General features: G+C 59.7%; 1 non-coding gene and 3 pseudogenes across 1 annotated transcript; all 4 read right to left on the reverse strand.

Annotated features, from left to right (window-relative positions):
• Positions 1 to 1,146: 1,146 nt before the first annotated feature.
• Positions 1,147 to 1,328, reverse strand: LOC143350750 (U2 spliceosomal RNA; annotated as a pseudogene).
• Positions 1,329 to 7,226: 5,898 nt separating this feature from the next.
• Positions 7,227 to 7,408, reverse strand: LOC143350756 (U2 spliceosomal RNA; annotated as a pseudogene).
• A 5,887-nt stretch (positions 7,409 to 13,295) lies between these two features.
• Positions 13,296 to 13,477, reverse strand: LOC143350748 (U2 spliceosomal RNA; annotated as a pseudogene).
• A 5,877-nt stretch (positions 13,478 to 19,354) lies between these two features.
• Positions 19,355 to 19,548, reverse strand: LOC143350746 (U2 spliceosomal RNA). The gene has a single exon (XR_013081230.1). It is a non-coding gene; the product is annotated as a U2 spliceosomal RNA (small nuclear RNA).
• Between the last annotated feature and the right edge of the window lie 236 nt (positions 19,549 to 19,784).

Consider the following 19,784-nt stretch of genomic DNA (forward strand, 5'->3'; position numbering starts at 1 on the left):
TCGTCGTCGTCGTCGTCGTCGTGGCCGCCGTGGATGTTACGACCACCGGGGCAATCCTACCGGCCGACGACAGATTGCCGGAGTTGGTCTGGGTTAGTTGTCCGGCGGGGGGGGGGGCGGCTGGGTGGTGGTGGTCCCCCCCACTGTCGTCGGTCCGGCCGGCGAGGGCGTCTTGGGCGTTGTCCTCTTCGTCTCCCTCGCCGTGGCTGTCGTCGTTACCCCGGTGGTGGCGGCCGGTGGCCCCCGGGTGACCTCCGCGAAGGTGGTGGTCGGAGTCACCCTTCTGCTGCACCCCCTCGGTGCAGCCGTTGCGGGCTCGGGCTGCGACCCGCTGCGTCTGGCGGCGACGGTAACAAAGTTCTTCAGTGTGGCGGTGGCGGGCTTCTTTCCCGCCACCGTCGCCGCCGTTGTCCTCCGCCCTGTCGTTGTCCTCGCCGTCGTCGTTGTGGGGGCGGAGGACTTTGACTTACCGCGGGAGGTCGACGCCGCCACCGCTGGCACGTTTCTTCTCGCGCATGGCGGCTCGCCTCCTCGCGTGGTCGATCGATCCGTTTCGGCGGATCGCGGGGCCTCGCTTCTCGCGCCCTCGCGGAGGGAGCCCGTCCCCCCCGCGGGTCCGCTGGCCGGGGATGCAGATGCGTCGCCCGGGGCGGCCGATGGTGCACCAGCGGCAGGAGGATTCGGTGCACCATTCGCGTGGCTTGCAGCGTGATGCTGCTTCACCTTCTTCAGTGCATAAGCACTGTTGTCGGTGAAGCCGCAATCACCGCATACAAACCTACGCGTAATACCAGAATGGTGAAGTTTAAGGTGTTTACCTAAATCCTCGTGCCGCCGGTACACCGCCGCTCCTCTTTGCAGCGCCGTAGTCCCTCGATGGCAGTAGGGACAGTTGAAATGGTCCGGGAACGGGAACTTAACGATTACCTCGTTTCCTCGGGCGACGCATCCGGATCCTTCGGCCATGCCTAAAACTTAGAAAATAAAACGAAAAACAGAGAGAGAGCAAAAGGAAGAGTCAAAGTGTATATAGGAAGTCAGAATAAAAGTTTTAAAAGTTAAAAGTTAAAAGTTAAAAGTCAAAAGTCAAAAGTTAAAAGATTAATAAATAAATAAATAAAATACTTAAAATCTGATTTTTCGTGTAGTTATTGAGCCAATCCTGGCGGCACTGCAATGTCAGGCTGACTCGCGACAGAGGTGGAGCAAGCTCCAACTGCTCCGTCAATTTCCAAAAATCAGATTAATATTCTGGACTCCCCGATGGGGAGTGTATCAGATATTAAGCTGATAAGAACAGATAAAAGCAGTTTTATTTCAATAAATGTTTCCCCGGGGCGAAGCCCCGGGGATCAGGTACAGAGTATACATATGTTTTTACAGGTTTCATGGCTAATTATTATAATTTCAAAGTGCGCAGGGACAGTCCCCCTGCGCCCTTGTCGTCATAGTACTTTCACATTTAATATCGCACTGGGCGTCCATATGATATGTGTGTAGGGTAATCCACTTTAGTTTCCTCCTTATCAGATCCTCATACGAATTTTAACGTTGTATAAGTTGACGTGACTAGATAGCTAAAAGAAATAAATAAATATAGATAACAGTAACATAAACAAAATATAACGGAGTATAACAATTCGACGGTGTATAGGGCCGCAAAAAGAAAGAAAGAAAGGAGGTATAAACAGACGAGGAGTTGTTATATAACATAAAGCAAAGTAAAATAAAGTAAAATAGCATACAGTAATCTAGGATTAGGTATTATATGGTCAAGTCGAGTGCCATGTATAGGGTGGCTTGACTAGAATATAAATAGCAACACAAGAAAGAAGAGTATCGCCTCTAGAAGTGCATGCTGCAGATTGCCGGCTAGGACGCCCACTACTCGTCCTCTTGAGCTCGGGGCAGTCCGCTGGTGCTATTATTTCCGGCCCCTCGTCCCCCACGGTCCTCTTGCTCGCTAGTCAATCCTCTTGACGCCACCGCGTTCTCGTCAGCTTCGGGCGCCGCGGTCGGAGCGGGGTACTGCCGGATCCCAGAGACGTGTTCCACGTAAATGTCCCTGGACCAGGCTATGGTCTCTGATACCATGAGCCGTCTCATGGTCCTCGCGTAGAACCGTGAGACGCGCAGCGTTTTCAGGAGGGACTCGTTGTCCGGGTGCCAGGCGCCCAGGGCCCCGACGATGAACGCGCCCACGTGGACGGTGTAGCCGCGCCGGCGGAGAGCACACGCTATAGGCGCGTATTTTCGCAGTTTCTCCGCCTTGGCATCTTCGAAGGCCATGAAGGTGTTTTCAAATGGCACGGCCACATCGACCAGGTGGACGGTCCGTGACGGCTCGTGCGTCACGACTATGTCGGGACGCAAGGCCGCCAGTTCGTCGGGGACACCCGGGACACGTCGGTCAACCCGGAGGTCGCCCGGAAGACGGGTCGCCCTCGCAAGCCTGCGAACCAAGCCGTGGTGTCGGAGCTGGCGAGCCGCCGAGTGAACGCCGCAGTGCCCGAGCACGTGAGGAAGGCTCTCGAGCTTAAACCCGCATCGCCGACATCGTTTATCGCCCTCCCCCCAACGGATTGCTCCATTGAGTGGGAGGACATCAAGGCGCGCGCGATGGATAAAGCGCCAGTCGGCGAAGCGAGTAAATGACCCCCCACGCATGAAGTGATTGCTCACCGCATGGCGGGAGGTCACGCCGAAAACCTTCCCCTGGTCAGGTTTCCGGACCAGTGTCATTCTGTAGTGCTCAGCCACTGCCGCCCTCATCCGGCGGATTATCTCCGCCTTCGCCCCTGGTGACACCACGACCGGTTCGCCCCGCGAGGCGATCTCCACCGAGAGCTCGGCCCGACCATCGTCCCACTTCCACCGAAAACCGAAACGCGCCGCAGACCTGAGCGCGGCGGACCGCACCCGCGACCAGAATGAGGCACATCCGCTGGTTGGCCACGCGAAGTCCCCGGTCAGACGACCTGACAGGTACTCCGCGAGGTCCCCCTCTGTCGGAGGCCGACGCAGCTTGTCCCGCGCCGCTGTATCAAGGGATGCCCTTGCCAGTGATGCAACGACCGGGTCCCGTGCGTTCAGAAGCCTGAACGCATGGGCCACGGTCGTCACATCAGCCAGGTCAGCCAGCGGGAGGAGTCCGCATCCTCCCCATGAAGGGGGGATGTAAACTACCTCCGCACTGGCCCGCTGTGGCAAATTGAGCCATCCCTTGACCACGCGCCTAACAGCCTTGTCTACCTCCGCCAGTGCCGACTTCCTCACGCTGGCGCCCCGTAGCAGGAAATCCACCCGTGGAATTATAACCGATCTTAAGGTTTCCACCTTCTGCCACGGAGCTAGCAGGGAGCGATCCACCGCCCCCAGGTCCCTCAGCACATCCCGGATCGTGGAGTAGGGCGTCTGGTCGATCCGAACCCCGGTGGGAATGCCCAGGTGCTCATAGGCGTCTCCGTCTCCGAGCGCTGGAACGAGTCCCTCGTTGAGGCCAAACTCGGTCCGGGCCACCGCGCCGCTTCCAAGGACGTGTAGCGTCGCGCACTTCCCCGGATTGAACGCGAGGCCCAGACTCCGCGCCGTGGCCTCTGCTGCTCCCAGTAGCCCTCTCATGCCCTCGGGGGACGTCGCGATCAATGCGATATCATCCGCGTAAGCTAGGGCTGCTACCTTAAAGCCCGCCATCTCATACCCGGCCCTCGACTCCGCGGCTTGTCGAACCACGGGTTCGATTGCCAGGTTAAAGAGTATAGGGCTCAAGGGGCAGCCCTGTCTTACTCCCGACTGCATGGGGATCCTATCAGTGAATCCTTCGGCCGTACGGACCCTCGTCGTGCAATCGGTGTATAGACACCGGACGAGGTTGACGATCGCGTGGGGGGCACCGGCACCGGCCAGCGCGTTTAGGATGGCGGCGTGGGGGACCGAACCAAAAGCATTGGAAAGGTCCAGCCACGCAACCACCAACTCCCTCCGCCGTCGCTTTGCGTCGATAAGGGCCTCCCGCAGCACGAAGTTGTGCTCAAGGCACCCCTCGTACGGCAGAAAGCCCTTTTGTGCCGGGGAGAGCCGTCGATTTTGGACGGCCCAGCGGGTAAGGCGGTCGGCCATCACGGCCGCGAAGAGCTTGGGGATTACGTCACCCATGGCGATGGGACGCCAGTTGCTGAGGTCATCCCTCTCACCTTTCTTGTAAATCAAGATGGTATTTGACTCCTTCCACAGGGAGGGAATCAACTCCACCCGACGGCACGCATTGTATGCCGCCGTCAGGACCTCGGCTCCCGGATCGGCCCCCCTCAGGTCAGCGTAGGTGATTCCATCCGGTCCGGGGGATGATTTTTTCATCCTCCGGAGGCGGTTGAACACCTCGGCCGACCCGAAGGGCCTCTCCAGTGCCTCATTGGTTCCTTCATCCGGCTGGTCGTGGTGGAGCGCCGGGAAGTGTTCCGAACGGTCCCGAGCCGCATATATAGAACTAAAGTGCCCTTGGACAATGTCCTTGGGCACTTGGCAGTGCGGAGATTGCTCGGCTAGCACCTCCTGCACTGCCCGCTTGCGGTTCGTTCGGAACAGACGCTGTATTCGCGTGGCTTCCCGGACGTGTTCCGTCCGTGTAGAAGGAGCCCCGGTCGCTCCGTTGCAACTGGCATCCCCTCGGGGACGCACCCCCAAACTCTCCGCCGCATCCGGCCTTCCTCCTCCCCCCCCAGTGGCTCTTGCGGCACCCCCCCTTCCGCGAGCGGAACGCCTCGAACCAAAGAAGTCCGCCACAAGGGCGGCAAGGGCCTCTAAGCCCTCCGCTGTCTCCACCGCCTCCGCAGCCGCGACGATTCGCGCCCTTTCGGACGCTTCCTCGGCGCCGCCGCGTCGGCGGGGGGCAGCCATTGGCGTCCGCTCGCCCCGGGTGGGTCCGCGCCCTCTCCCTGGACGCTCCACGATTGCTTCGGGATTCCGCCCCGGCCCATGTCTGAGCCCCCCACACGCTCGCTGCGTCCGCTTACCTCCGGTCACCATCGGGTCACTCCGTGTGCACGTTCCTGGGTCGACACCACTCCCTCTCCCCCTCGTCGCCGTCTGCCTCCGGTCCACGGCGGCGTTCCCTCTACTGACCGCAGGGGTTGCACCACTCGGGGCCGCGGTCCTTCTACAAACAGAGCCCCGGTTTGACCCGGGGGCATTAGTCGGACTGCCCCGGCTCGCGTCGATTACGTTAAAATTTAAATCCCATCGCTGGTCGTCTTGGTTAGGATTGTCATAACTGCTGTTAAAATTAATGGGGCTCGTGGCCCTATCACAGTACCTTTTAATCCTGCTAAAATCTTTAGTCCTGCTACTAAAATCAACATTATTATTATTATTATTATCATTAATACTACTAATATTAAGTGGGCCCTGGTCCGTATTTCGGCCCCGTTCCGCCTCCACGGAGGGACCGACCATTTCTGCGCTGCCGGGGGGCGTTATTCTTCTCTCCGTGGCTCCCTGGCCCCCCGGCTCGGGGGTCTGCAGCCCAGCCCTCCTCCTTCCTCTTCTGGGGGCCGCCACTGTCCAATCCACCCTCGGCGACGACGACGACGGAGCCGCCATCGCTTCCGCATCTTCGTCCTCTCCTGATGACGACTCCTCGATGGCCGGGAGTCTCCTCCTTCTCCCTCTTCTTGTCGTCCCCACCCCTGGGGATGTGGGGGCGGTGGTGTTGCCCCCTTTCGTCCCCCTCCCGGGCGGGAGGGACACGGCCCGGGCGCTTCTTCCTCTCCTTGGGGTGGGGCATCCTAGTGCCGCCGGAGATGTCGTCGGCGGCGTCCTTCTCCCGGCCGCGACTGGTACCACCGCCTGGGGGGTGCCGCGGATCCTCCTACTGCGCCGTAATGCACCCGGGGTCTGCTGGGGGGGCTCGGTGGCGGCTCTCCTGGCTCGCGCCCTCGTCCTGGGCGCGAGTGCCGGCGGCGAGGTGGAATTGCCGCCGGCTGTCCCCCTCGGCGATGGAGTTGGGCCCCGGGTGGGCGGTGGTGTCACGACCGGTGCGGGTATTGACCCCCGCACCACCGAGGTCGTCGTTGTGGTCGTCGTAATCGTCGTCGTCGTCGTCGTCGTGGCCGCCGTGGATGTTACGACCACCGGGGCAATCCTACCGGCCGACGACAGATTGCCGGAGTTGGTCTGGGTTAGTTGTCCGGCGGGGGGGGCGGCTGGGTGGTGGTGGTCCCCCCCACTGTCGTCGGTCCGGCCGGCGAGGGCGTCTTGGGCGTTGTCCTCTTCGTCTCCCTCGCCGTGGCTGTCGTCGTTACCCCGGTGGTGGCGGCCGGTGGCCCCCGGGTGACCTCCGCGAAGGTGGTGGTCGGAGTCACCCTTCTGCTGCACCCCCTCGGTGCAGCCGCTGCGGGCTCGGGCTGCGACCCGCTGCGTCTGGCGGCGACGGTAACAAAGTTCTTCAGTGTGGCGGTGGCGGGCTTCTTTCCCGCCACCGTCGCCGCCGTTGTCCTCCGCCCTGTCGTTGTCCTCGCCGTCGTCGTTGTGGGGGCGGAGGACTTTGACTTACCGCGGGAGGTCGACGCCGCCACCGCTGGCACGTTTCTTCTCGCGCATGGCGGCTCGCCTCCTCGCGTGGTCGATCGATCCGTTTCGGCGGATCGCGGGGCCTCGCTTCTCGCGCCCTCGCGGAGGGAGCCCGTCCCCCCCGCGGGTCCGCTGGCCGGGGATGCAGATGCGTCGCCCGGGGCGGCCGATGGTGCACCAGCGGCAGGAGGATTCGGTGCACCATTCGCGTGGCTTGCAGCGTGATGCTGCTTCACCTTCTTCAGTGCATAAGCACTGTTGTCGGTGAAGCCGCAATCACCGCATACAAACCTACGCGTAATACCAGAATGGTGAAGTTTAAGGTGTTTACCTAAATCCTCGTGCCGCCGGTACACCGCCGCTCCTCTTTGCAGCGCCGTAGTCCCTCGATGGCAGTAGGGACAGTTGAAATGGTCCGGGAACGGGAACTTAACGATTACCTCGTTTCCTCGGGCGACGCATCCGGATCCTTCGGCCATGCCTAAAACTTAGAAAATAAAACGAAAAACAGAGAGAGAGCAAAAGGAAGAGTCAAAGTGTATATAGGAAGTCAGAATAAAAGTTTTAAAAGTTAAAAGTTAAAAGTTAAAAGTCAAAAGTCAAAAGTTAAAAGATTAATAAATAAATAAATAAAATACTTAAAATCTGATTTTTCGTGTAGTTATTGAGCCAATCCTGGCGGCACTGCAATGCCAGGCTGACTCGCGACAGAGGTGGAGCAAGCTCCAACTGCTCCGTCAATTTCCAAAAATCAGATTAATATTCTGGACTCCCCGATGGGGAGTGTATCAGATATTAAGCTGATAAGAACAGATAAAAGCAGTTTTATTTCAATAAATGTTTCCCCGGGGCGAAGCCCCGGGGATCAGGTACAGAGTATACATATATATCGGTCATATGACAAAATTAATATAATTTTAAAGGGCGCAGGGACAGTCCCCCTGCGCCCTTATCGTCGTAGCACTTTCACATTAATTATCGCACTGGGCGTCCAACTGATGCGTGTATGTGGTAGTCCGTTATGGCTCCTTCCTTGTCAAGTCATCATGTGGATTTTGACCATAAGTATGTTAACATGAATAACAGGCAACTAAATAAATAAATAAATAAATAAATAAATAAGTAATAAAATAAGTAACAACAAGGAAGAGGAGAGTAGATCATAATACCAGCAAATAGCAAGAACAGAAACAAGAATATAGAAAAGTACAGCAATTTGACGGTGTATAGGGCCGCAAAAAGAAAGAAAAGGAATATAAATGAGCAAAGAAATATAACTGTAGAACAAAATGGCATGCAGTGAACTAGAATGAGGTAAAACGAGATCGAGTTTGGACTAGAATACGAGTGAGATAGAATTAAGTATATGCAGTATAGCACTTAAGAAAAATATATATAATACTGATGGCCAAAAGGAACGCCCACTACTCGTCTTCTCGAGCTCGGGGCAGTCCGCTGGTGCTATTGTTACCGGCCCCTCGACCCCCACGGTCCTCTTGCACGCTAATCCATCTTCTTGGCGCCACCGCGTTCTCGTCAGCTTCGGGCGCCGCGGTCGGAGCGGGGTACTGCCGGATCCCAGAGACGTGTTCCACGTAAATGTCCCTGGACCAGGCTATGGTCTCTGATACCATGAGCCGTCTCATGGTCCTCGCGTAGAACCGTGAGACGCGCAGCGTTTTCAGGAGGGACTCGTTGTCCGGGTGCCAGGCGCCCAGGGCCCCGACGATGAACGCGTCCACGTGGACGGTGTAGCCGCGCCGGCGGAGAGCACACGCTATAGGCGCGTATTTTTGCAGTTTCTCCGCCTTGGCGTCTTCGAAGGCCATGAAGGTGTTTTCAAATGGCACGGCCACATCGACCAGGTGGACGGTCCGTGACGGCTCGTGCGTCACGACTATGTCGGGACGCAAGGCCGCCAGTTCGTCGGGGACACCCGGGACACGTCGGTCAACCCGGAGGTCGCCCGGGAGACGGGTCGCCCTCGCAAGCCTGCGAACCAAGCCGTGGTGCCGGAGCTGGCGAGCCGCCGAGTGAACGCCGCAGTGCCCGAGCACGTGAGGAAGGCTCTCGAGCTTAAACCCGCATCGCCGACATCGTTTATCGCCCTCCCCCCAACGGATTGCTCCATTGAGTGGGAGGACATCAAGGCGCGCGCGATGGATAAAGCGCCAGTCGGCGAAGCGAGTAAATGACCCCCCACGCATGAAGTGATTGCTCACCGCATGGCGGGAGGTCACGCCGAAAACCTTCCCCTGGTCAGGTTTCCGGACCAGTGTCATCCTGTAGTGCTCAGCCACTGCCGCCCTCATCCGGCGGATTATCTCCGCCTTCGCTCCTGGTGACACCACGACCGGTTCGCCCCGCGAGGCGATCTCCACCGAGAGCTCGGCCCGACCATCGTCCCACTTCCACCGAAAACCGAAACGCGCCGCGGACCTGAGCGCGGCGGACCGCACCCGCGACCAGAATGAGGCACATCCGCTGGTTGGCCACGCGAAGTCCCCGGTCAAACGACCCGACAGGTACTCCGCGAGGTCCCCCTCTGTCGGAGGCCGACGCAGCTTGTCCCGCGCCGCTGTATCAAGGGATGCCCTTGCCAGTGATGCAACGACCGGGTCCCGTGCGTTCAGAAGCCTGAACGCATGGGCCACGGTCGTCACATCAGCCAGGTCAGCCAGTGGGAGGAGTCCGCATCCTCCCCACGAAGGGGGGATGTAAACCACCTCCGCACTGGCCCGCTGTGGCAAATTGAGCCATCCCTTGACCACGCGCCTAACAGCCTTGTCTACCTCCGCCAGTGCCGACTTCCTCACGCTGGCGCCCCGTAGCAGGAAATCCACCCGTGGAATTATAACCGATCTTAAGGTTTCCACCTTCTGCCACGGAGCTAGCAGGGAGCGGTCCACCGCCCCCAGGTCCCTCAGCACATCCCGGATCGTGGAGTAGGGCGTCTGGTCGATCCGAACCCCGGTGGGAATGCCCAGGTGCTCATAGGCGTCTCCGTCTCCGAGCGCTGGAACGGGTCCCTCGTTGAGGCCAAACTCGGTCCGGGCCACCGCGCCGCTTCCAAGGACGTGCAGCGTCGCGCACTTCCCCGGATTGAACGCGAGGCCCAGACTCCGCGCCGTGGCCTCTGCTGCACCCAGTAGCCCTCTCATGCCCTCGGGGGACGTCGCGATCAATGCGATATCATCCGCGTAAGCTAGGGCTGCTACCTTAAAGCCCGCCATCTCGTACCCGGCCCTCGACTCCGCGGCTTGTCGAACCACGGGTTCGATTGCCAGGTTAAAGAGTATAGGGCTCAAGGGGCAGCCCTGTCTTACTCCCGACTGCATGGGGATCCTATCAGTGAATCCTTCGGCAGTACGGACCCTCGTCGTGCAATCGGTGTATAGACACCGGACGAGGTTGACGATCGCGTGGGGGGCACCGGCACCGGTCAGCGCGTTTAAGATGGCGGCGTGGGGGACCGAACCAAAAGCATTGGAAAGGTCCAGCCACGCAACCACCAACTCCCTCCGCCGTCGCTTCGCGTCGATAAGGGCCTCCCGCAGCACGAAGTTGTGCTCAAGGCACCCCTCGTACGGCAGAAAGCCCTTTTGTGCCGGGGAGAGCCGTCGATTTTGGACGGCCCAGCGGGTAAGGCGGTCGGCCATCACGGCCGCGAAGAGCTTGGGGATTACGTCACCCATGGCGATGGGACGCCAGTTGCTGAGGTCATCCCTCTCACCTTTCTTGTAAATCAAGATGGTATTTGACTCCTTCCACAGGGAGGGAATCAACTCCACCCGACGGCACGCATTGTATGCCGCCGTCAGGACCTCGGCTCCCGGATCGGCCCCCCTCAGGTCGGCGTAGGTGATTCCATCCGGTCCGGGGGATGATTTTTTCATCCTCCGGAGGCGGTTGAACACCTCGGCCGACCCGAAGGGCCTCTCCAGTGCCTCATTGGTTCCTTCCTCCGGCTGGTCGTGGTGGAGCGCCGGGAAGTGTTCCGAACGGTCCCGAGCCGCATATATAGAACTAAAGTGCCCTTGGACAATGTCCTTGGGCACTTGGCAGTGCGGAGATTGCTCGGCTAGCACCTCCTGCACTGCCCGCTTGCGGTTCGTTCGGAACAGACGCTGTATTCGCGTGGCTTCCCGGACGTGTTCCGTCCGTGTGAAAGGAGCCCCGGTCGCTCCGTTGCAACTGGCATCCCCTCGGGGACGCACCCCCAAACTCTCCGCCGCATCCGGCCTTCCTCCTCCCCCCCCAGTGGCCCTTGCGGCACCCCCCCTTCCACGAGCAGAACGCCTCGAACCAAAGAAGTCCGCCACAAGGGCGGCAAGGGCCTCTAAGCCCTCCGCTGTCTCCACCGCCTCTGCAGCCGCGACGATTCGCGCCCTTTCGGACGCTTCCTCGGCGCCGCCGCGTCGGCGGGGGGCAGCCATTGGCGTCCGCTCGCTCCGGGTGGATCCGCGCCCTCTCCCTGGACGCTCCACGATTGCATCAGGATTCCGCTCCGGCCCATGTCTGAGCCCCCCACACGTCCGCTGCGTCCGCTTACCTCCGGTCACCGTCGGGTCACTCCGTGCGCACGTTCCTGGGTCGACACCACTCCCTCTCCCCCTCGTCGCCGTCTGCCACCGGTCCACGGCGGCGTTTCCTCTACTGACCGCAGGGGTTGCACCACTCGGGGCCGCGGTCCTTCTACAAACAGAGCCCCGGTTTGACCCGGGGGCATTAGTCGGACTGCCCCGGCTCGCGTCGGTTATATTACGATTTAACATCCCTTGCTGGTCGTCCGAAATAAAATTGCTATTAAAATTTATAGGGCTCGTGGCCCTGTCACAGTACCTTTTTATACTGCTAAAATCTTTAGTCTTGTTGTTAAAATCAGTCTTATAATTGTTACCCTTATTACTAGTTGGGCCCTGGTCCGTATTTCGGCCCCGTTCCGCCTCCACGGAGGGACCGACCATTCCTGCGCTGCCGGGGGGCATTACTCCTTCCTCCGTTGCCTCCTGTTCCCCCGGCACGGGGGTCTGCAGCCCGGCCCTCTTCCTTCCTTTTCTGGGGGCCGCCACTGTCCAGTCTTCATTCGGCGGCGACGACGACGGGGCCGCTGTCGTTGCATCTTCTTCCGACGACGACTCCTCGATGGCCGGGAGTCTCCTCCTTCTCCCTCTTCTCGTCGTCCCCACCCCTGGGGATACGGGGGCGGCGGTGTTGCCCCCCTTCGTCCCCCTCCCGGGCGGGAGGGACACGGCCCGGGCGCTTCTTCCTCTCCTTGGGGTGGGGCATCCTAATGCCGCCGGAGATGTCGTCGGCGGCGTCCTTCTCCCGGCCGCGACTGGTACCACCGCCTGGGGGGTGCCGCGAATCCTCCTGCTTCGTCGTGGTGTGCCCGGGGTCTGCTGGGGGGGCTCGGTGGCGGCTCTCCTGGCTCGCGCCCTCGTCCTGGGCGCGAGTGCCGGCGGCGAGGTGGAATTGCCGCCGGCTGTCCCCCTCGGCGATGGAGTTGGACCCCGGGTAGGCGGTGGTGTCACGACCGGTGCGGGTATTGACCCCCGCACCACCGAGGTCGTCGTCGTGGTCGTCGTGATCGTCGTCGTCGTCGTCGTCGTGGCCGCCGTGGATGTTACGACCACCGGGGCAATCCTACCGGCCGACGACAGATTGCCGGAGTTGGTCTGGGTTAGTTGTCCGGCGGGGGGGGGCGGCTGGGTGGTGGTGGTCCCCCCCACTGTCGTCGGTCCGGCCGGCGAGGGCGTCTTGGGCGTTGTCCTCTTCGTTTCCCTCGCCGTGGCTGTCGTCGTTACCCCGGTGGTGGCGGCCGGTGGCCCCCGGGTGACCTCCGCGAAGGTGGTGGTCGGAGTCACCCTTCTGCTGCACCCCCTCGGTGCAGCCGTTGCGGGCTCGGGCTGCGACCCACTGCGTCTGGCGGCGACGGTAACAAAGTTCTTCAGTGTGGCGGTGGCGGGCTTCTTTCCCGCCACCGTCGCCGCCGTTGTCCTCCGCCCTGTCGCTGTCCTCGCCGTCGTCGTTGTGGGGGCGGAGGACTTTGACTTACCGCGGGAGGTCGACACCGCCACCGCTGGCACGTTTCTTCTCGCGCATGGCGGCTCGCCTCCTCGCGTGGTCGATCGATCCGTTTCGGCGGATCGCGGGGCCTCGCTTCTCGCGCCCTCGCGGAGGGAGCCCGTCCCCCCCGCGGGTCCGCTGGCCGGGGATGCAGATGCGTCGCCCGGGGCGGCCGATGGTGCACCAGCGGCAGGAGGATTCGGTGCACCATTCGCGTGGCTTGCAGCGTGATGCTGCTTCACCTTCTTCAGTGCATAAGCACTGTTGTCGGTGAAGCCGCAATCACCGCATACAAACCTACGCGTAATACCAGAATGGTGAAGTTTAAGGTGTTTACCTAAATCCTCGTGCCGCCGGTACACCGCCGCTCCTCTTTGCAGCGCCGTAGTCCCTCGATGGCAGTAGGGACAGTTGAAATGGTCCGGGAACGGGAACTTAACGATTACCTCGTTTCCTCGGGCGACGCATCCGGATCCTTCGGCCATGCCTAAAACTTAGAAAATAAAACGAAAAACAGAGAGAGAGCAAAAGGAAGAGTCAAAGTGTATATAGGAAGTCAGAATAAAAGTTAAAAGTTAAAAGTTAAAAGTTAAAAGTCAAAAGTCAAAAGTAAAAAGATCAATAAATAAATAAAATACTTAAAATCTGATTTTTCGTGTAGTTATTGAGCCAATCCTGGCGGCACTGCAATGCCAGGCTAACTCGCGACAGAGGTGGAGCAAGCTCCAACTGCTCCGTCAATTTCCAAAAATCAGATTAATATTCTGGACTCCCCGATGGGGAGTGTATCAGATATTAAGCTGATAAGAACAGATAAAAGCAGTTTTATTTCAATAAATGTTTCCCCGGGGCGAAGCCCCGGGGATCAGGTACAGAGTATACATGTATATAGCATTATATGACATAATTATTATAATTTTAAAGGGCGCAGAGACAGTCCCCCTGCGCCCTTATCGTCGTAACACTTCCGCGTTTAATTTTCGCACTGGGCGTCCAACTGGTATGTGCAAGTGGTAGTCCATTTTGGCTCCTTCCTTGTCAGGTCATCATATGGATTTTAACCGTATATATTCACATAAATAACAGATAAATAAATAAATAAATAAATAAATAAGTAACAACAAGGAACAGAAATAACAATATAAAAGAGTACAGCAATTTGACGGTGTATAGGGCCGCAAAAGGAACGAAAAGAAGTATCAGTGAGCAGAACAAAGAAAAAAAAGAGAAAAGAAAGAAGTATAAATATAGAATGAAATAGCATAAAATGGACTAGAATAAGGAATAACGAGATCGAATCCGGACTAGCATCCCGGTAGGATAAAGTTAGGTCAGAACGGTAAAAGAAAAATAAAAGAGCGTAGTATATAAAACACTTTGTGCTGCTAGTGGCCAGATGGAACGCCCACTACTCGTCTTCTCGAGCTCGGGGCAGTCCGCTGGTGCTATTATTTCCGGCCCCTTGACCCCCACGGTCCTCTTGCACGCTAGTCAATCTTCTTGACGCCACCGCGTTCTCGTCAGCTTCGGGCGCCGCGGTCGGAGCGGGGTACTGCCGGATCCCAGAGACGTGTTCCACGTAAATGTCCCTGGACCAGGCTATGGTCTCTGATACCATGAGCCGTCTCATGGTCCTCGCGTAGAACCGTGAGACGCGCAGCGTTTTCAGGAGGGACTCGTTGTCCGGGTGCCAGGCGCCCAGGGCCCCGACGATGAACGCGTCCACATGGACGGTGTAGCCGCGCCGGCGGAGAGCACACGCTATAGGCGCGTATTTTCGCAATTTCTCCGCCTTGGCGTCTTCGAAGGCCATGAAGGTGTTTTCGAATGGCACGGCCACATCGACCAGGTGGACGGTCCGTGACGGCTCGTGCGTCACGACTATGTCGGGACGCAAGGCCGCCAGTTCGTCGGGGACACCCGGGACACGTCGGTCAACCCGGAGGTCGCCCGGAAGACGGGTCGCCCTCGCGAGCCTGCGGACCAAGCCGTGGTGCCGGAGCTGGCGAGCCGCCGAGTGAACGCCGCAGTGCCCGAGCACGTGAGGAAGGCTCTCGAGCTTAAACCCGCATCGCCGACATCGTTTATCGCCCTCCCCCCAACGGATTGCTCCATTGAGTGGGAGGACATCAAGGCGCGCGCGATGGATAAAGCGCCAGTCGGCGAAGCGAGTAAATGACCCCCCACGCATGAAGTGATTACTCACCGCATGGCGGGAGGTCACGCCGAAAACCTTCCCCTGGTCAGGTTTCCGGACCAGTGTCATTTTGTAGTGCTCAGCCACTGCCGCCCTCATCCGGCGGATTATCTCCGCCTTCGCTCCTGGTGACACCACGACCGGTTCGCCCCGCGAGGCGATCTCCACCGAGAGCTCGGCCCGACCATCGTCCCACTTCCACCGAAAACCGAAGCGCGCCGCCGACCTGAGCGCGGCGGACCGCACCCGCGACCAGAATGAGGCACATCCGCTGGTTGGCCACGCGAAGTCCCCGGTCAAACGACCCGACAGGTACTCCGCGAGGTCCCCCTCTGTCGGAGGCCGACGCAGCTTGTCCCGCGCCGCTGTATCAAGGGATGCCCTTGCCAGTGATGCAACGACCGGGTCCCGTGCGTTCAGAAGCCTGAACGCATGGGCCACGGTCGTCACATCAGCCAGGTCAGCCAGCGGGAGGAGTCCGCATCCTCCCCATGAAGGGGGGATGTAAACTACCTCCGCACTGGCCCGCTGTGGCAAATTGAGCCATCCCTTGACCACGCGCCTAACAGCCTTGTCTACCTCCGCCAGTGCCGACTTCCTCACGCTGGCGCCCCGTAGCAGGAAATCCACCCGTGGAATTATAACCGATCTTAAGGTTTCCACCTTCTGCCACGGAGCTAGCAGGGAGCGATCCACCGCCCCCAGGTCCCTCAGCACATCCCGGATCGTGGAGTAGGGCGTCTGGTCGATCCGAACCCCGGTGGGAATGCCCAGGTGCTCATAGGCGTCTCCGTCTCCGAGCGCTGGAACGAGTCCCTCGTTGAGGCCAAACTCGGTCCGGGCCACCGCGCCGCTTCCAAGGACGTGCAGCGTCGCGCACTTCCCCGGATTGAACGCGAGGCCCAGACTCCGCGCCGTGGCCTCTGCTGCTCCCAGTAGCCCTCTCATGCCCTCGGGGGACGTCGCGATCAATGCGATATCATCCGCGTAAGCTAGGGCTGCTACCTTAAAGCCCGCCATCTCATACCCGGCCCTCGACTCCGCGGCTTGTCGAACCACGGGTTCGATTGCCAGGTTAAAGAGTATAGGGCTCAAGGGGCAGCCCTGTCTTACTCCCGACTGCATGGGGATCCTATCAGTGAATCCTTCGGCCGTACGGACCCTCGTCGTGCAATCGGTGTATAGACACCGGACGAGGTTGACGATCGCGTGGGGGGCACCGGCACCGGCCAGCGCGTTTAGGATGGCGGCGTGGGGGACCGAACCAAAAGCATTGGAAAGGTCCAGCCACGCAACCACCAACTCCCTCCGCCGTCGCTTCGCGTCGATAAGGGCCTCCCGCAACACGAAGTTGTGCTCAAGGCACCCCTCGTACGGCAGAAAGCCCTTTTGTGCCGGGGAGAGCCGTCGATTTTGGACGGCCCAGCGGGTAAGGCGGTCGGCCATCACGGCCGCGAAGAGCTTGGGGATTACGTCACCCATGGCGATGGGACGCCAGTTGCTGAGGTCATCCCTCTCACCTTTCTTGTAAATCAAGATGGTATTTGACTCCTTCCACAGGGAGGGAATCAACTCCACCCGACGGCACGCATTGTATGCCGCCGTCAGGACCTCGGCTCCCGGATCGGCCCCCCTCAGGTCAGCGTAGGTGATTCCATCCGGTCCGGGGGATGATTTTTTCATCCTCCGGAGGCGGTTGAACACCTCGGCCGACCCGAAGGGCCTCTCCAGTGCCTCATTGGTTCCTTCATCCGGCTGATCGTGGTGGAGCGCCGGGAAGTGTTCCGAACGGTCCCGAGCCGCATATATAGAACTAAAGTGCCCTTGGACAATGTCCTTGGGCACTTGGCAGTGCGGAGATTGCTCGGCTAGCACCTCCTGCACTGCCCGCTTGCGGTTCGTTCGGAACAGACGCTGTATTCGCGTGGCTTCCCGGACGTGTTCCGTCCGTGTGGAAGGAGCCCCGGTCGCTCCGTTGCAACTGGCATCCCCTCGGGGACGCACCCTCAAACTCTCCGCCGCATCCGGCCTTCCTCCTCCCCCCCCAGTGGCCCTTGCGGCACCCCCCCTTCCACGAGCGGAACGCCTCGAACCAAAGAAGTCCGCCACAAGGGCGGCAAGGGCCTCTAAGCCCTCCGCTGTCTCCACCGCCTCTGCAGCCGCGACGATTCGCGCCCTTTCGGACGCTTCCTCGGCGCCGCCGCGTCGGCGGGGGGCAGCCATTGGCGTCCGCTCGCTCCGGGTGGGTCCGCGCCCTCTCCCTGGACGCTCCACGATTGCATCGGGATTCCGCTCCGGCCCATGTCTGAGCCCCCCACACGTCCGCTGCGTCCGCTTACCTCCGGTCACCGTCGGGTCACTCCGTGCGCACGTTCCTGGGTCGACACCACTCCCTCTCCCCCTCGTCGCCGTCTGCCTCCGGTCCACGGCGGCGTTCCCTCTACTGACCGCAGGGGTTGCACCACTCGGGGCCGCGGTCCTTCTACAAACAGAGCCCCGGTTTGACCCGGGGGCATTAGTCGGACTGCCCCGGCTCGCGTCGATTGTAACATAATTTCGCATCCCTTGCTGGTCGTCCCGAATAAAATTGCCATTCGAGATAAAATTAAAATTGATGGGGCTCGTGGCCCTGTCACAGTACCTTTTCTTACTGCTCTTATCACTAGTCCTGCTGTTAAAATTATTATTGCTACCCTTACTACTATTTGGGCCCTGGTCCGTATTTCGGCCCCGTTCCGCCTCCACGGAGGGACCGACCATTCCTGCGCTGCCGGGGGGCATTACTCCTTCCTCCGTTGCCTCCTGTTCCCCCGGCACGGGGGTCTGCAGCCCGGCCCTCTTCCTTCCTTTTCTGGGGGCCGCCACTGTCCAGTCTTCATTCGGCGGCGACGACGACGGGGCCGCTGTCGTTGCATCTTCTTCCGACGACGACTCCTCGATGGCCGGGAGTCTCCTCCTTCTCCCTCTTCTCGTCGTCCCCACCCCTGGGGATACGGGGGCGGCGGTGTTGCCCCCCTTCGTCCCCCTCCCGGGCGGGAGGGACACGGCCCGGGCGCTTCTTCCTCTCCTTGGGGTGGGGCATCCTAATGCCGCCGGAGATGTCGTCGGCGGCGTCCTTCTCCCGGCCGCGACTGGTACCACCGCCTGGGGGGTGCCGCGAATCCTCCTGCTTCGTCGTGGTGTGCCCGGGGTCTGCTGGGGGGGCTCGGTGGCGGCTCTCCTGGCTCGCGCCCTCGTCCTGGGCGCGAGTGCCGGCGGCGAGGTGGAATTGCCGCCGGCTGTCCCCCTCGGTGATGGAGTTGGGCCCCGGGTGGGTGGTGGTGTCACGACCGGTGCGGGTATTGACCCCCGCACCACCGAGGTCGTCGTCGTGGTCGTCGTGATCGTCGTCGTCGTCGTCGTCGTGGCCGCCGTGGATGTTACGACCACCGGGGCAATCCTACCGGCCGACGACAGATTGCCGGAGTTGGTCTGGGTTAGTTGTCCGGCGGGGGGGGGCGGCTGGGTGGTGGTGGTCCCCCCCACTGTCGTCGGTCCGGCCGGCGAGGGCGTCTTGGGCGTTGTCCTCTTCGTTTCCCTCGCCGTGGCTGTCGTCGTTACCCCGGTGGTGGCGGCCGGTGGCCCCCGGGTGACCTCCGCGAAGGTGGTGGTCGGAGTCACCCTTCTGCTGCACCCCCTCGGTGCAGCCGTTGCGGGCTCGGGCTGCGACCCGCTGCGTCTGACGGCGACGGTAACAAAGTTCTTCAGTGTGGCGGTGGCGGGCTTCTTTCCCGCCACCGTCGCCGCCGTTGTCCTCCGCCCTGTCGTTGTCCTCGCCGTCGTCGTTGTGGGGGCGGAGGACTTTGACTTACCGCGGGAGGTCGACGCCGCCACCGCTGGCACGTTTCTTCTCGCGCATGGCGGCTCGCCTCCTCGCGTGGTCGATCGATCCGTTTCGGCGGATCGCGGGGCCTCGCTTCTCGCGCCCTCGCGGAGGGAGCCCGTCCCCCCCGCGGGTCCGCTGGCCGGGGATGCAGATGCGTCGCCCGGGGCGGCCGATGGTGCACCAGCGGCAGGAGGATTCGGTGCACCATTCGCGTGGCTTGCAGCGTGATGCTGCTTCACCTTCTTCAGTGCATAAGCACTGTTGTCGGTGAAGCCGCAATCACCGCATACAAACCTACGCGTAATACCAGAATGGTGAAGTTTAAGGTGTTTACCTAAATCCTCGTGCCGCCGGTACACCGCCGCTCCTCTTTGCAGCGCCGTAGTCCCTCGATGGCAGTAGGGACAGTTGAAATGGTCCGGGAACGGGAACTTAATGATTACCTCGTTTCCTCGGGCGACGCATCCGGATCCTTCGGCCATGCCTAAAACTTAGAAAATAAAACGAAAAACAGAGAGAGAGCAAAAGGAAGAGTCAAAGTGTATATAGGAAGTCAGAATAAAAGTTAAAAGTTAAAAGTTAAAAGTTAAAAGTCAAAAGTCAAAAGTAAAAAGATCAATAAATAAATAAAATACTTAAAATCTGATTTTTCGTGTAGTTATTGAGCCAATCCTGGCGGCACTGCAATGCCAGGCTAACTCGCGACAGAGGTGGAGCAAGCTCCAACTGCTCCGTCAATTTCCAAAAATCAGATTAATATTCTGGACTCCCCGATGGGGAGTGTATCAGATATTAAGCTGATAAGAACAGATACTACACTTTGATCTTAGCCATCAGGCCGAGAAGCGATCTCACTGTCGTCTTTAAAATACTACAATGTATGTTTGGCGGCTGGTCGGCCAATGGCTTACAGAACCAAGGTTTCTTGCACAGGCGTGAATTGTTGTTATTGAGGGCTTAGTTATTTCTTGCTTTCGTAATGACCAGTCGAACTCTTAATTAGGAGGACCATCGCTAGAAATTAATAATATTCGCTTGTGCCCCATTAGTAAACGACGTGTTATAAAGCTATAGTTTGCGTCAATA

This window comes from Colletes latitarsis, unplaced genomic scaffold (assembly GCF_051014445.1).
Source record: "Colletes latitarsis isolate SP2378_abdomen unplaced genomic scaffold, iyColLati1 scaffold0028, whole genome shotgun sequence".
NCBI lineage: Eukaryota > Metazoa > Arthropoda > Insecta > Hymenoptera > Colletidae > Colletes > Colletes latitarsis.